The sequence below is a fragment of the Macrobrachium nipponense genome, chromosome 10 (genome assembly GCF_015104395.2).
Source record: "Macrobrachium nipponense isolate FS-2020 chromosome 10, ASM1510439v2, whole genome shotgun sequence".
Taxonomy (NCBI): domain Eukaryota; kingdom Metazoa; phylum Arthropoda; class Malacostraca; order Decapoda; family Palaemonidae; genus Macrobrachium; species Macrobrachium nipponense.
Genome location: NC_087204.1, coordinates 54,990,520 through 55,005,071, shown reverse-complemented (window position 1 = coordinate 55,005,071; position 14,552 = coordinate 54,990,520). Strand labels below are relative to the sequence as shown.

The 14,552-nt window shown below is 51.7% G+C and overlaps 1 protein-coding gene across 2 annotated transcripts in view; it reads right to left on the bottom strand.

Moving 5' to 3' along the window:
* LOC135223625 (uncharacterized) overlaps nucleotides 1–14,552 on the bottom strand; it is a gene marked incomplete in the record, with an annotated part of 381,927 nt that overhangs the window by 341,772 nt on the left and 25,603 nt on the right.

The following is a 14,552-nucleotide window of genomic DNA, read 5'->3' as shown; positions in this document are numbered from 1 at the left end:
CATGCAGTTACCTAAGACGAAAAGAAGGGGATAGTCATATGACCTATCCCTCTTCTCGACTTTGGTTATGTACAGTTTTACTCATACTGACAAGCTATTAAGACGAAGTAATGATTGCTCTGGAACAACCGAACTAAGTCACAGCATAGTTCGTAACTGACTCGGGCGCTCTGACAGCTGCCGACTGACTGGTTCGGAATCAGTAGAGGCAAGTTGTCCAAGCATCCGGGTAAGTCACGTGACCTTCGCCCTTTAAAGAGTTATGCTGAGAGACTAAACAAATAAAATATTTGTTAGTCACCGATGCCGGACGGCGCGGCGATGATTCTCTTAATGCATAAGCTCAAAAGGCGAAAGTCAATTGCCTTCAAAAGACCGAGGTCCAGATGGCAAGAAATCTCATAGACGTTGAATCTCAGCTTAAGGAGAAACAACACTATGTGACGTTGAAGACGAAGGTAGGGCAATGAATGCAACCTACGTCTTCTAGCTGAATCGAGAGAAGGAATCTCAAGATTCTAAACCTGTGCTTACAAATGACTGAAAACGCTAACCGCCATTTCATTGCTGTCCGTTGTGCAATGAAAGCGGGGCGTTTTTCAGTAATGAAACACAGGGGAGACCGCCTGAAGAACTGCTTCTCATGGGCTGCAACGTTTTGGAAGTAGAGCTGGCAGGTTGGGTGGGAGTAAGGCGATGTCTTTCAATCATATTCTGCTAATGCCGTGAACAATGAACAATTTGCACACCTCCGAATAAAAGATATTTTGAGGACAAACTCAGATTCCGCAAAAAATCATTCGCATTATCGATATACGATGCAGCAAGAGACTATTACAGAATTCTGTTACCGTCGGTAAACAGAAAGATGAGAGTCGAAAAAAGATATCTCTGTTTAAAATTCTCGCAATACCGAAGACGATGAATACTAGCGTCACAGCAGTAGATGGTCATTCATGTATGCGAGAATCCCCGTTAATCAGAGACTTAAGTCCGTGATTGTTGGGGCAGAGATACGGTTGGTATTCAATCAAAGCAGGTGAGAAAGACATAACCAACAGTCCATCTCAAAGCGGCAGCTGGTACTGAAATGCCTCGGGCAATTCAATACGCAGTAGCTGTCGCTGACTCGTCATCCTGAGTTGCCAAGTAATCCTTTCCACGAAGGAATTGCGTTCGGCTAGAACCACCGAGCATAAAAAGATATGCTCGAGCAATATATTTAGCGAAACGAATTTCGGTAAATATAAAAGCTTAAATGGTGTTGTTGTGACAACACCATAAGTATATAAAATTGAAACTGGAAACTCCTGGGAGGTTGCAGGCAACCCGAGTTGCAGTTCAATTAGAATACTTTTCGTCTAAGTCGCAATCCGTAGAATAACCAGGATATGCGCCTACCCCTCGGACCATTCAACTGCTTAGCAGAATCATGTCGCGAGGTTAATATAGAGTATATTTGTAGGATTCTGAACAACGATCTCCATCCTAAATTCTTTCCTTCAAGAAAACAAAATAAGGATTGGAGATCGACCACCTTCGGTCTCTATCAAAGAGAGTGAAGAAGTCTTCCTCGAAGGAAAGCTTCAATGGTGAACAGGAATACTAAGACGATAGTTCAAGCCAAACTGGATATTCCCGTCCGTTCTTCTCTATTCCAGGTTGGTCGCCTACTGTGAGCTAGTCTTCTTTCAGCAGCAAGTCTTCTTCCTAATGCTAGAAATTCCAGAATTCGAGCATAGGCGAGGTTCCCGATTATCGTGTAACATATCGGGGATTCTCGTCTCGCTCATTTTGGACCGTGGTCTCGCCTAAGTGTTTGGGGATCGTAAGAAACTCTAACACTCTGAATGCGCTAGAAATTCCGTTAGAATTCTAAGCAGTCTGCGAAACCCCCACCGAATTCGTTCAAACGATATCGGCTGGTGGTCCTCTCGATTCCCGTAGAAATCGAGAATGGGGCAGGATCCCTCTCAACGACCGGGGCTTACGTCAGGTAGGACCCAAAGGTCCCCCCAGGTAGCGCAGTCCCCAACGTGGAATCCTACAGAGAAATCTCTGTAGGATCCCTCCCCTTTCCCTCGTAGCCGTAAGGAGAGTGGGAATGGGGGAGGAAATGGATACTCGCTCGCCTTCCCAGTGGAACTGGCAGTTGGAGAAGAGTAGGAGCAGCCATCGCTTGCGGCGATGGCCTCTCAGAGTCTGGGAAAAACGTATCGTCAGGAGAAAACGTTTTCCCCGAGGAGGGTTACGAACTCTCGCTGTAGGTAAGGGTCTGCCGCCACTGTGAACGTCGTCTGGGTGGGGCTGATCGACACCTGACAGGAGAGAGCCGATACCGTCCTCCGACTCATTCCAGTCCTCGTCGAGGTCGAAACCTCTCAGGAGGACGACGGAGGTATTTAAATACGGTGTCCGAAGACAGTAGAAACGCCGCTGTCGCAGTAGAGGAGGTGGAAGTAGCTTGATCGACCGGCCAGAACTGAGAGAGCCTTCTTGTCCGGAGACGAGAGACTCTGGTTCAAGACAGGATCGGCAAGCTCCGATCGCGGCAAACCCACCGTCGGTTTGGGTTCCCTCTCGGGCCCCAAAACCGACTCGAGCAGAGACATGGGCTCTGCTGGTGGGAGCGGCGATCCTTCCCCAGGTCGTTGTGCTGACGAATCAGTGCAATAACCTGGGCAAAGTTACTCTGAATCTCGGAAGTTACAGCGTCTTGAGGAGTAGGACCATCCAGTCCCTCCAACAAGAGCAGCTCCCAGGACCCTCCTCCTTGCAGAAGGACCAGCAACAGATCCCTGACGTTGCCATCCAATCACTTGCGCGTTACGTCTGGTTGGTCCTAAGACCCATACCTGGCACGTGCGGCGTCGTGACGGGATCGTGAGCGGCGCATTTCTCACGATCATCCTATAATACCTCGCTCTTCCTGGCGTATGCCAAGGAAGTTGAAGGTATCGGAGAGACAGAACTGACGCTACCCCCTCTACGACTGTCGCCTCCAATCACTTGCGCGTACGTCCTGGTTGGTCCTAAGACCATACGTGGCACGTGCGGCGTCGTGAAGGGATCGTGAGCGGCCGCACCTCTCACGATCACTCCTAGCTACCTCGCTCTTCCCGGTGTAGCCGAGGAAGTTTGAAGGTAGTGGAGAGACAGACCTGACGCTCCCCCCCCGCTCGCTGGCAGGACCAGCGTACGTGGGGGGCTGCAGCCGATCCACAACCCGCGGTTGGGGATCGATCTGCAGGCCTGGCTGTGCCGCTCACGCTGAGCACGTCGACCCCGGTCCCGTGCGTCAGACGAGCTGCTGCTGGTCACCGTATCCGCCCGGTCCCTGTGGGAGCTGGCGGTCAGGTGACCTGCAGAGCTCACTTTCGCGGTGAGACCGTGAGCGTCCTCGCGGCACGTCAAACCGCTGGTACCAGCCGAGGCTGGTACCGTCGGTCGAGGGGACCTGGGGGACCCCTTCCCAGCCTCAACCCGTGGCCGGTCAGAGACCGTCACGTCCACCGAGGTACCGGCCTGGTCGCTACGAGAGCGGCCGCTGGCCTGGCGAGAGTCACCTGAGCGGCTCTCGACAGTCTTCTGCTCCGTGCCTCGGTCATGACGCTGAGTTGGAACTCAGGCGTTTTAACTTTGGCTGCACGGTTCACCCGAAGGAGACCGTTACACTCGGAACTTTCTCGCGGACGAGAAACCGAGCCGGTACCTGGCTTAGCAGCAGAGCTGCCAAGACCAGGCGAGAGGGGTTTGTACCAGCGGTAGCCAGCACACCCTTGGTCCCCGTCTTATTCTTTTCTTCTCAGAGGGGAGACGGGGCCCCCGTTCCCGAAGGAAAACAGGAGGGACCAGCAGAAGAACCGCCCCGTCACACCGGAGTTGTGACGAGCCCTTCGAAGTTGCCCGAAGGAGTCTTCTTAGGGGGAAAACCCGGTTACCAGCTGGTCGCTGCGAGAGCGGCCGCTGGCCTGGCGAGAGTCACCTGAGCGGTTCTCGCCAGCCTTCTGCTCCGTGCCGTGGTCTTGGCGCCGAGCTGAACTCTGGCGCCGAAACTTTTGGCTGCACGGTCTCCCGAGGGAAGAGCGTACACTCGGGATCTCCCGCGAACGAGAGACCGAGCCGGAACCTGGCGTAGCGGCATCGCCGCTAGCACCATGGCGAGGTAAGTACCAGAGCTAACCGATACTCCTCTGGTCCCCGTCTATCTCTTCCTTACGGAAGGGGAGACGGGCCCCGCTCCCGAAGGAGCTGGAGGACCAGCAGAAGGACCCCCCGTCCCACCGAGGTGGGACGGGCCCTTAGAAGTTCCGAAGGAGACTTCTTAGGGGGGAGAGGCAGCCTTCTTTTCTTCGGCTTATGGGCCTTAGAAGTTCCCGAAGGAAGAGGCAGCCAGGGCCTTAGCGAAGCACGGACGAAGACGAAGATGACACCTTCCTCTTCTTCGTCAGCTCACGCAGGACAGTCGTCAGGTCCTCCATCCAGGCCGGAGTCGGGCCTATTGCCGAAGCAAACACGGCCCCCCGACTGCACCTGTCCGGAAGGACCTGGGACTGGGGAAGACACACCATGGGCAGGACCAGCATGGACAGGCGCAGGAACCAGGAGCGACAGGAACAGCAACCAGCTCAGGAGCGGCAGGAACAGCAGCAGCGGTAAACACAGAAGGGACAGCCAAGCCAGTAGCGGGAACCACATCAGCGACAGGTACGGCAGGCCCAGCCATCGCCTCGTAGAATCATCGGCAGCCAGCGGGAACCTGGTACTGGCGGCCGGTCCAGGGCGAGCTGCTGGAACAGCGGAAGTCTGGGGCAGGCAACACGAATAAAACACAGGCGGCGGCGGCATACCCCTCCTCGGTACGGCGGCGACCGGCCCTAGAAGTGGCAGAACGGCGTCACCGAACAACAGCATGGGGAGTGTAGACCAGCGGGGGGGGAAGCAGCATAAGTGGCCGTGAAGGGTTGTAGTGGAGACCGCTCCAAGGTCACCGCCCCGAGACCTCGCTAGACGCTGCAGCAGATCGTGGATGCTAGGCACGCCCTGCAGCCGCAGTGGCCCATACCTGGTCAAGGTCGTCTCCCACGGACTGTAGCACCTGCGGTAGCACAGACAGATTAGTAAGAGGGGTCACGCACGGGGGGGAGACATGCCCCAACCCCACGAACGGAAGGAAGACCCCAAAAATAAAAGAAAATACGAGGAAGCTGAGCGGGGGGCAGGAAAGAAGACGAAGAATCGGATACCAAGGGAGTCGCGGGAGAGCTTTCCGACGACTTCCTGGCAGACCTTCGCTTCCCCTACCCCCGCACAGCAGTGAAAAGTAATATGAAAATGAAACAGAATACTGCACTTGCGATTCACTTCATAGAACTTAAAGGGGGAAAGATCAATTCCCGGGTAAGAGCGGAAACTTGATCCATAATAATATGATGCTATCATAAATTATATATGAAAATGAACAATACTGCACTTGCGATTTCACTTTCACAGCAATAAATCGTAAGGATTAATTCCCGGGTAAGAGCGGAAATTGATCCAAAATGACAATTTGTCCAAAATTGCATTTTTCCTTTTTAACCTACTATACAAACCTGAGGTTCCTTTAACAATAGGAAGTAGCTAGCGGCAGCTGGGAACGGTCGTAAGCTTCGCAACAAGGGGAGAACGGTAGTTAACTGCTTGTCCCGCGCAGTTCCGCGCGCAGGTAAACAAATCACTTTTGCTTTTGGCCCATGCAAAATACGCAGAGTGAGGGGTGGCATGAGGAGGGACTATATGTAAAGGACCTCAGGTTTGTATAGTTAGGAAAAATGCAATTTTCGACAAATTGTCATTTGTTCCGATACGTAACTACAAACATCGGTCCTTTAACATAGGAAGACTCACTTCTTGGTGGGAGGAATCTGAGTCTTTTGATGAACAGACTGGTGTTCGTCCAACCCTGGAATGCCTCCCTGGTCGTAAGAGCGAGGGAGGGATCCAAGCCTCTGTCCGATTGATCGGGGTGTGCACCGCAGGATCAATGGTCAGACCTCTGGGCCGAGTACTAAGAGAGAGGCAAGCGTATCTCTTCGTACCAGCAAGCAAGAACTTGTTCCTGTTTGCAAGAGGCAACATAAAGTATGGGTTGTCTCAAGCTGGCATCCACTTCCTCCCCCTTGTTGGAGGGGAGTGGTGGATATACGCTCCTATCCCTAGTGAAAGGGAAGTAGGATGGGGCTCTGTGAGTAGCTCACCTGCATCTGTCCTTATTCCAGCAGGGTGACGACCTGTCCCTCTAACCACAGGTAGAGGGGAAGAAAAAGATGGGAAGAGGAGCCAGTCACACTCTCATTCCCTCTATCCATTCTTATGGTCACACCAGGACTCGATGCTGTTCAGCTGCGAGGGTCTGGGTTCGCTACACAACGTGTTGAGCAGCCGCCACGGGTCCCAAGGAAAAAGATCCAAGGACCTGTGGGCAATATCCCGAAGGTAGAAGGAAGGGCATATGGTCTGGTTGACCAGACCCCTGCCTTCAGTACCTGCGCCACGGAGAAGTTCTTGCGGACAAGGCAGCATCTCCTTCGCATCGAAGGCGGTGGGAAGTCCATTAGGGAGGGGATTGTGAACGACTCGAACCAATCGTCAGGGACCGAAGGGTTCTGAGTCTTCGCTACGAAGTTCGGTACGAAATCGAGCGTCAACGGATCCCCATCCCCTGGATGCTTGACTTCGCAGGAGAAAGTCATGCAGTTCCTCAGAGAAAGAAGGAAATAGTCGCATGACCTATCCCTCTTCTCTACTTCGGTGATGTCCAGTACCCATACTGGTCTGGTCCGTTTGCGACGAAGTCTCTCGCATCCTCCATATCCCCATGCAGCGAAGTTCTCGGTAGTGGATAGGACAACGACACTCCATGGTGGGTGGGTGTCAATGGTATGGGTACTGTGACAAGCTATTAAAACGAAGTAATGATTGCTCTGTAACAACCGAACTAAGTCAACAGCGTAGTTCGTAACTGACTCGGCCGCTCTGACAGCTGCCGACTGACTGCGTTCGGTAGGATGGCAAGTTGTCAAAGCATCCGAGTAAGTCACGTGACCTTCGCCTTTAAAGGGTTATGCCGAGAGACCAAACAAATAATGTATTTGTTTGTCACCAATGCCGGACAGCGAGGTGATGATTCTCTTAAGGCATGTGCCCAACAGGCGAAAGTCAATTGCCTTCTAGAGAAGAGGTCCCTGAGGTAAAACATCTCATGGTTGTTGAATCTCAGCTAAGGAGAAAACAACACTATGTACCGTTGAAGACGAAGGTAGATATTGAATGCAACCTACGTCTTCACAGATGAATCGATGAGGAGGAATTCTCAAGATTCATAACCTGTGCTTACAAAAATGACTGAAAACGCTAACCACTAGTTTTCATTGCTGTCCGGTGAGAAGTCGTAGTTGCAATGAAAGCGGGGCGTTCTTCAGTAATGATTGATTGATTGATTGATACTATTTATCTAGCATCGTTGACAACTAGGTCATTGATGCCGAAACCCTATATTTTAACCCTATTTTAAAAATTTTAATAATAAAATAAAATAACATAAAAATAAATTAATATTTAACATTAATTACACACATACATACATACTATACACACACACATACATACATACCATAAACATACGTACATGCACACTCGCATACATACACACAATTTCATTTTCACTAATGAAAACACAGGGGAAAGCCGCCTGAAGAACTGCTTCTCATGGGCTGAACATTTGGAGTAGAGCTGTCAGGTCGGAGAGTAGGCGATGTCTTCTAACAAATCTCGTAATTCGGTTGAACAATGAACAATTGTACACCTACGAATAAGAGATATTTTGAAGACAAACTCAGATGTCTGCAAAATCATTCGCATTATCGCAGTGGCGATGCAGCGGGAGACTTGTACAGACTTCTGTTACCGTGCGGTAACGGAAACAGAAAGATGAAAGAGTCCAAGAGATATCTCTGTTGAAAATTCTCGCAATGTCGAAGGCGATGGAATCTAGCGTCACAGCAGTAGATGGGTCCTTCATTATTGCGAGAATCCCCGTTTAATCAGAGACCTAAGCCATGATTGTTGGGCAGAGATACGGTTCGGTAGTCAATCAAAGCAGGGCAGAGAGAGACATATATGACCGTGCATATCGGAGGCCCAGCTGATACTGAGCTGCTATCAGGCAGTTTCAATACGCAGTAGTTGAGCCTGAGCTCTCGCTGACTCGTCATCCTGAGTTGCCAGGTAATCCATTATTCCACGAAGGAATGCGTTCGGCTAGAACTACCGAGCATAAAAGATATGCTCGAGCAATTATATTTAGGCGAAACGAATTTCGGTAAATATAACAGTTGAAATGGTGTTGTCGTGACAAAACCATAAGTATATAAAATTGAAACTGAAAAACTCCTGGGAGGTTGCAGGCAACCCCGAGTTGCAGTTCAATTAGAATACTTCTCTTATAAGTCGCAATCCGTAAGTTTAAACTAAGGATTATGCGCCTACCCCTCGGACAATTCAACTGCTTAGTAGAATCATGTCGCGAGGTTAATATACGTAGTATATTTGTAGGATTCTGAACAACGATCTCCATCCTAAATTCTTTCCTTCAAGAAAACAAAATAAGGATTGGAGATCGACCACCTTCGATCTCTATCAAAGAGAGTGAAGGAGAAGTCTTCCTCGAAGGAAAGCTTCAATGGTGAACAGAATACTAAGACGATAGTTCAAGCCAAACTGGATATTCCCGTCCGATCTTCTCTAGTCCAGGTTGGTCGCCTACTGTGAGATAGTTTTCTTCAGCAGCAGTCTTCTTCCCAATGCTAGAAATTCCAGGAATTCGAGCATAGGCGAGGTTCCCGATTATCGTGTATATCGGGGATTCTCGTCTCGCTCACTTTGGACCGTGGTCTCTGCGTAAGTGTTTGGAGATCGTAAAACTCGAACACTGAATGCGTTAGAAATTCGTAGAATTCTAAGCAGTCTGCGAAACCCCCACCGAATTCGTCAAACGATATCGGCTGGTGGTCCTCTCGATTCCCGTAGAAATCGAGAATGGGGCAGGATTCCTCCTCAACGACCGGGGCTTACGTCAGGTAGGACCCGAAGGTCCCCCCGGTAGCGCAGTCCCGCCCCGAACGTGGGATCCTACAGAGAAATCTCTGTAGGATCTCTCCCCTTTCCCTCGTAACCGTAAGGAGAGAGGGAATGGGGGAGAGGAATTGGATACTCGCTCGCCTTCCCAGTGGAACTAGCAGTTGGAGAAGAGTAGGAACAAGCCACGCCTTGTGGCGATGGCCTCTCAGAGTCTGGGAAAACGTATCGTCAGGAGAAAAACGTTTTTCCCGCGGAGGGTTACGAACTCTCACTGTAGGTAAGGGTCTGCCGCCACTGTGAACGTCGTCTGGGTGGGGCTGATCGACACCTGACAGGAGAGAGCCGATACCGTCCTCCGACTCATTCCAGTCCTCGTCGAGGTCGAAACCTCTCAGGAGGACCGAAGGAGTATCAAATACGGTGTCCGAAGACACGTAGAAACGCCGCTGTCGCAGTAGAGGAGGTGGAAGTAGCTTGATCGACCGGCCAGAACTGAGAGAGCCTTCTTGTCCGGAGACGAGAGACTCTGGTTCGAGACAGAATCGGCAAGTTCCGATCGCGGCAGACCCACCGTCGGTTTGGGTTCCCTCTCGGGCCCCCAAAACGACTCGAGCAGAGACGTGGGCTCTGCTGGTGGAGCGCAATCCTTCCGCAAGGTCATTATGCGACGAATCAGCTTAATGACTTCTGCAAATTCCTCTGTATCTCGGGAGTAACCGTGTCTTGCGGAGTAGGACCGGTTCCAGTCCCTCTCCAACAAGAACAGATCCCGAGATACTCCCTCCTTCAGAAGGAGGAACAGCGGCAGACCCTGACGGTCGCCTCCAGCTACTTGCGCGTATGTCCTGGTCGGTCCTGGAAACCGTGCCTGGTCCATACGGCGTCATAGCTTGGGTCACGAGCGGCGCACCTCTCGTGATCGCTCCTCGGTACCTCGCTCCTCCCGGTATAGCCCGAGGAGGTTGAAGGTACGGGAGAGGCAGACCTGACGCTCCCCCCTCGCTCGCTGGCAGGACCAGCGTGCGTGGAGGGCTGCTGCTGATCGTCAACCCGCGGTGACGGTTCGAGCAGCAGGCCTAGCCTTGCCGCTCGCCTGGGGTGATTGGCTCGGCTGAGAACGTCGAGACCGATCTCTAGCGTCAGGCGAGCTGCCGCTGGTCACCGTCTCCGCCCGGTCCCATCGGGAGGCGGCGATGGGTGACCTGCTAGGCTCTGTCGCGTCGAGACCGGCCAGCGTCCTCTGGCGGCGCGTCGAGCCGCTGGTACCAGCCGTGGCTGGTTACCGGCGGCCGCGGGGATCTCCTTCCTCGCCTCAACCCGTGGCTGGTCAGCGACCGTCCACGTCATCCCCGAGCAGCCAGTTGATCGCTGCGAGAGCGTCCACTGGCCTGGCGAGAGCCGTGTGCACGACTCTCGCCAGTCTTCTGCTCCGCGCCGCTGTCTTGACGGCGAGCGAGCTCGGGCGTCAAAACTTTGGCTGGACGGTCTTCTTTGGAAGAGCGTCCACTCGGTGCTTCTCGCGAACGAGAAGCGGCCGAGACGGAACCTGGTTTAGCGGCAGAACCGCTAGCACCAGGTGAGGACGCACCAGCTGAGGCTGGTGCACCTCTGGTCCCCGTCGACTTCTTCTTTGCAGAAGAAGCGACGGGCCCCTGTTCCCGAAGGAACAGGAGGACCAGCAGAAGAGCTCCCCAGCTCGCCTGAGCGAGCCGGGCCCTAGAAGATCCCGAAGGAGTCTTCTTCGGGGGGGGGGGAGGCAGGCCTCTTCTTCTTCTTCGGCTGTTTGGCCTTAGAAAGTCGAAGGGGAAGGAGAGGCAGCAGACGACGAAGAAGACGACGACGACACCTTCTTCCTCTTCCTCTTCTTCTTCGCCAGCTCCGCAGGACAGACATCAGGTCTTCCATCCAGGAGGGAGCCGGGGCAGTTGCCGAAGCAACAGGGCCCGACTGCACCTGTCCGGAAAGACCTGAGACTGTGACAGCAACCACCAACAGCAGGAACAACAGGAAACAGGTCCAGGAACAGCAGGAACGGCAGGAACATCTGAAAGTGAATGAGCAGCCGGCACCTGATCTGAAAGGGAATGAGCGGCTGGGCACAGCAACAGGTACGGCAGGCACGGCATAGGTTTAAACCAACAGGCGAGCCAGGCGTCCTGTCGGCAGCTACCGTCATCCTCGGCACTGGCGGCAGGTCCAGGGGGGTACTCTTTTGGGCAGCGGAAGTCCGGGGGTCGGCAATACAAAGAACCCAGGTGGCGGTGTGGCACCTTCCTCTTTGGCACGGCAGGAATTGGTTCTGGATTGCAGCCGTGGGTGTTACCGACATGACATGTGTGTGTACACCAGGTGCGGTGGCATCTCATATGCTGGTGTCGAGATTGTGGTTGTTGTAGTGGTTACCGTACCATGAGTGACCACTGCCGACCCCGCCAAACCGCTGAATCAACCCCTGTATGCTCGGCACTCCCTGCAGTCCCAGCGACTCCCACACCTGTCCCAGGTCGTCCTTCGCTGATGGCACACCTGCGGAAGCAACAGTCGGGTTAGTTAGAGGGGCTTCCTCGCGCCTGGGGGGAGAAGAACCCCACCCAGAGCGGACGGAAGACCCCGAGTACAACTGGACGTCCGGGTAGCGGGCGCCCTCCTCCACACTCGACGGATCGAGAGAGGAGAAGGACTCCGCTACCCACCCCCGCAGGGGAAGGCGCGAACGTGGGGGCTGGCCGGGGGGGGGGGGCAGGAAGAGGACGAAGTGTCCGTTACCAAAGGAGTCACTGGACTTTCCGATGACTTCTTGGGCGGCCTAAGTCTCTTCCTGCCCTCGTACAGCACCCACTGCGCCTCGGACCAATGCATACACGTTACACAGGGCTCGTTGCGGGAGCACTCTCGCCCCCGACAACGAGTACAAACCTCGTGAGGATCTACATCACATCCAAAGGTCGTCTCCCACGGATGTAGCACCTGCGGTAACATAGATAGATTAGTAAGAGGGGTTCCTCACGCACGGGGGGAAGACATGCCCCACCCCGAACGCAAGGAAGACCCCAAATACAAAATACAATGAAGAAGCTGAGCGGGGGGCAGGAAGGAAGACGAAGAATCGGATACCAAGGGAGTCGCGGGAGAGCTTTCCGACGACTTCCTGGCAGACCTTCGCTTCCCCTACCCCCGCACAGCAGTGAAAAGTAATATGAAAATGAAACAGAATACTGCCCTTGCGATTCACTTCATAGAACTTAAAGGAGAAAAGATCAATTCCCGGGTAAGAACGGAAACTTGATCCAATAATATGATGCTATCATAAAATATATATGAAAATGAAACAGAATACTGCACTTGCGATTTCATTTTCACATAAAAAAATCGTAAGGATCAATTCCCGGGTAAGAACGAAAATTGATCCAAATTAAATTTCATGCAAATAAATAAATGAAAATGAAAAGAATATTGCAATTGCGAATCCACTTTCATTGCATTCTATTATACAAAATTAAAAGGCTCGTGCCGAGCGCAATCACACTCTCGGTAACGAACGCACAGGGCAAAAATATAATGAAAAGAGTACTTACATTTTTCAATTACACACTTTCGCCCAAATACATGACTCGGCGCGAGCGCGCCCGCCCTCGGCACCGAGACATAATTCAAGGGTTCAATTCATGAAAAGAGAGGAAATCGCCGCATCTACGGCGATAACTCCATGTTGGTTCATAATTAAGTAATGAAAATGAAAACAGTGTACTTACAGTTACATTTCAAGTCAAAACAAACCATTAGTAGAAAACACAATATAAACAAGCATACGACGATGAATGCGGCAGAGAGCGATGACGAACACGTCCTTCACACCCGCGGCCGAAAGCAAAAGTGGTTTGTTTACCTCCCAGTCCGCGGCTGGCGCGCGACTGTCGGACAAGCAGTTAACTACCGTTCTCCCCCTTCCCGTTCGAAGCTTACGACCGTTCCAGCTGCCGCTAGCTACTTCCTATTGTTAAAGGACCGATGGTTTGTATTACGTATCGGAACAAATTAAATTTGATGCAATTAATAAATGAAAATGAAAAGAAAACTGCATTGCGAATCCACTTTCATTGCATTCTATTCATACAAAATAAGAGGCTCGTGCCGAGCGCAATCAAGCTCTCGGCAACGAACGCACAGGGCAAAAATATAATGAAAAAGAGTACTTACATCTTTCAATTACACACTTTCGCCCAAAATACATGACTCGGCGCGAGTGCGCCCGCCCTCGGCACCGAGACATAATTCAATTCAATTTCATGAAAAGAGCGGAAATCGCCGTCTCTACGGCGATAGCTCCATGTTGATTCATAATTAAGTAATGAAAATGAAAACAGTGTACTTACAGTTTCATTTTCAAGATCAAACAAACCATTAGTAGAAAACACAATATAAACAAAGCATACGACGATGAACGGGCAGAGAGCGATGACGAAACACGTCCTTCACACCCGCGGCCGAAAGCAAAAGTGATTCTTCACCTCTCGGGCGCGCGGGCGCGCGCACAATCGGACAAGCAGTTAACTACCGTTCTCCCCTTGTTCGAAGCTTACGACCGTCCCAGCTGCCGCTAGTTACCTTCCTATTGTTAAAGGACCGAGGGTTTGTATTACGTATCGGAACAAGTACTTTTTGGGAGGGTGGCTTCACACGCGGTGGAAACTGGATCCGCTAGTCATCGGTTGTTCCCCCTATCAGTGCATAAGAAAATGAAGTAAAATATATAATTGATGGTAAGAATGACATAAACACTAAAGATACGTTGAGGTACCGGTACCCTCAGTGGTTGGCCATCCTATGGTCAAACTCAGCCTTTTTGGCCACTAAAGGCATTGGCCGCACAGTTGCCACAGTTCTCTAAATACGCCATGGCAATGAAGAAATGTCTGATATTCTTTATACTAACCTAACTGTTTCAAAATAAAACTAAGTTTTTAATGGGAAAATGAATGTTACTAAAAATGTTTTCCTGAGATTTGACAACACCTCTGTGCTGGGTTAGTGCTCCGTTGCCACCTCAGCCCAACATGGTCATTCCGTGTCGCAGACCCACCATGTAAACATCTCCCGCTCCTCGCTGCCCCCGCCGCCTGCACAGTCAGACCAAGGAAATCATTTATAAAGTTCATTGGTAGTTTTTAGATGAACAGGCCAACGGGGGACACAGCCAAAGCAAGCTAAAGGACAGTTAGAAGGATTTGCTCCAAAGCAAATCAAGAATGGTGGTCAGAGGCTGAACACAAGAAAGAGAGAGAGAGAGAGAGAGAGAGAGAGAGAGAGAGAGAGAGAGAGAGAAAGGTGGGCAGAAGTAGCTACCTACCTGGGGAGAAGTGGCAACGGTGTGGAAAATCCAGGGTAAACAAGGCCAACGCCTTAGTGGCCAAAAAGGCTGAGTTTGACTATAG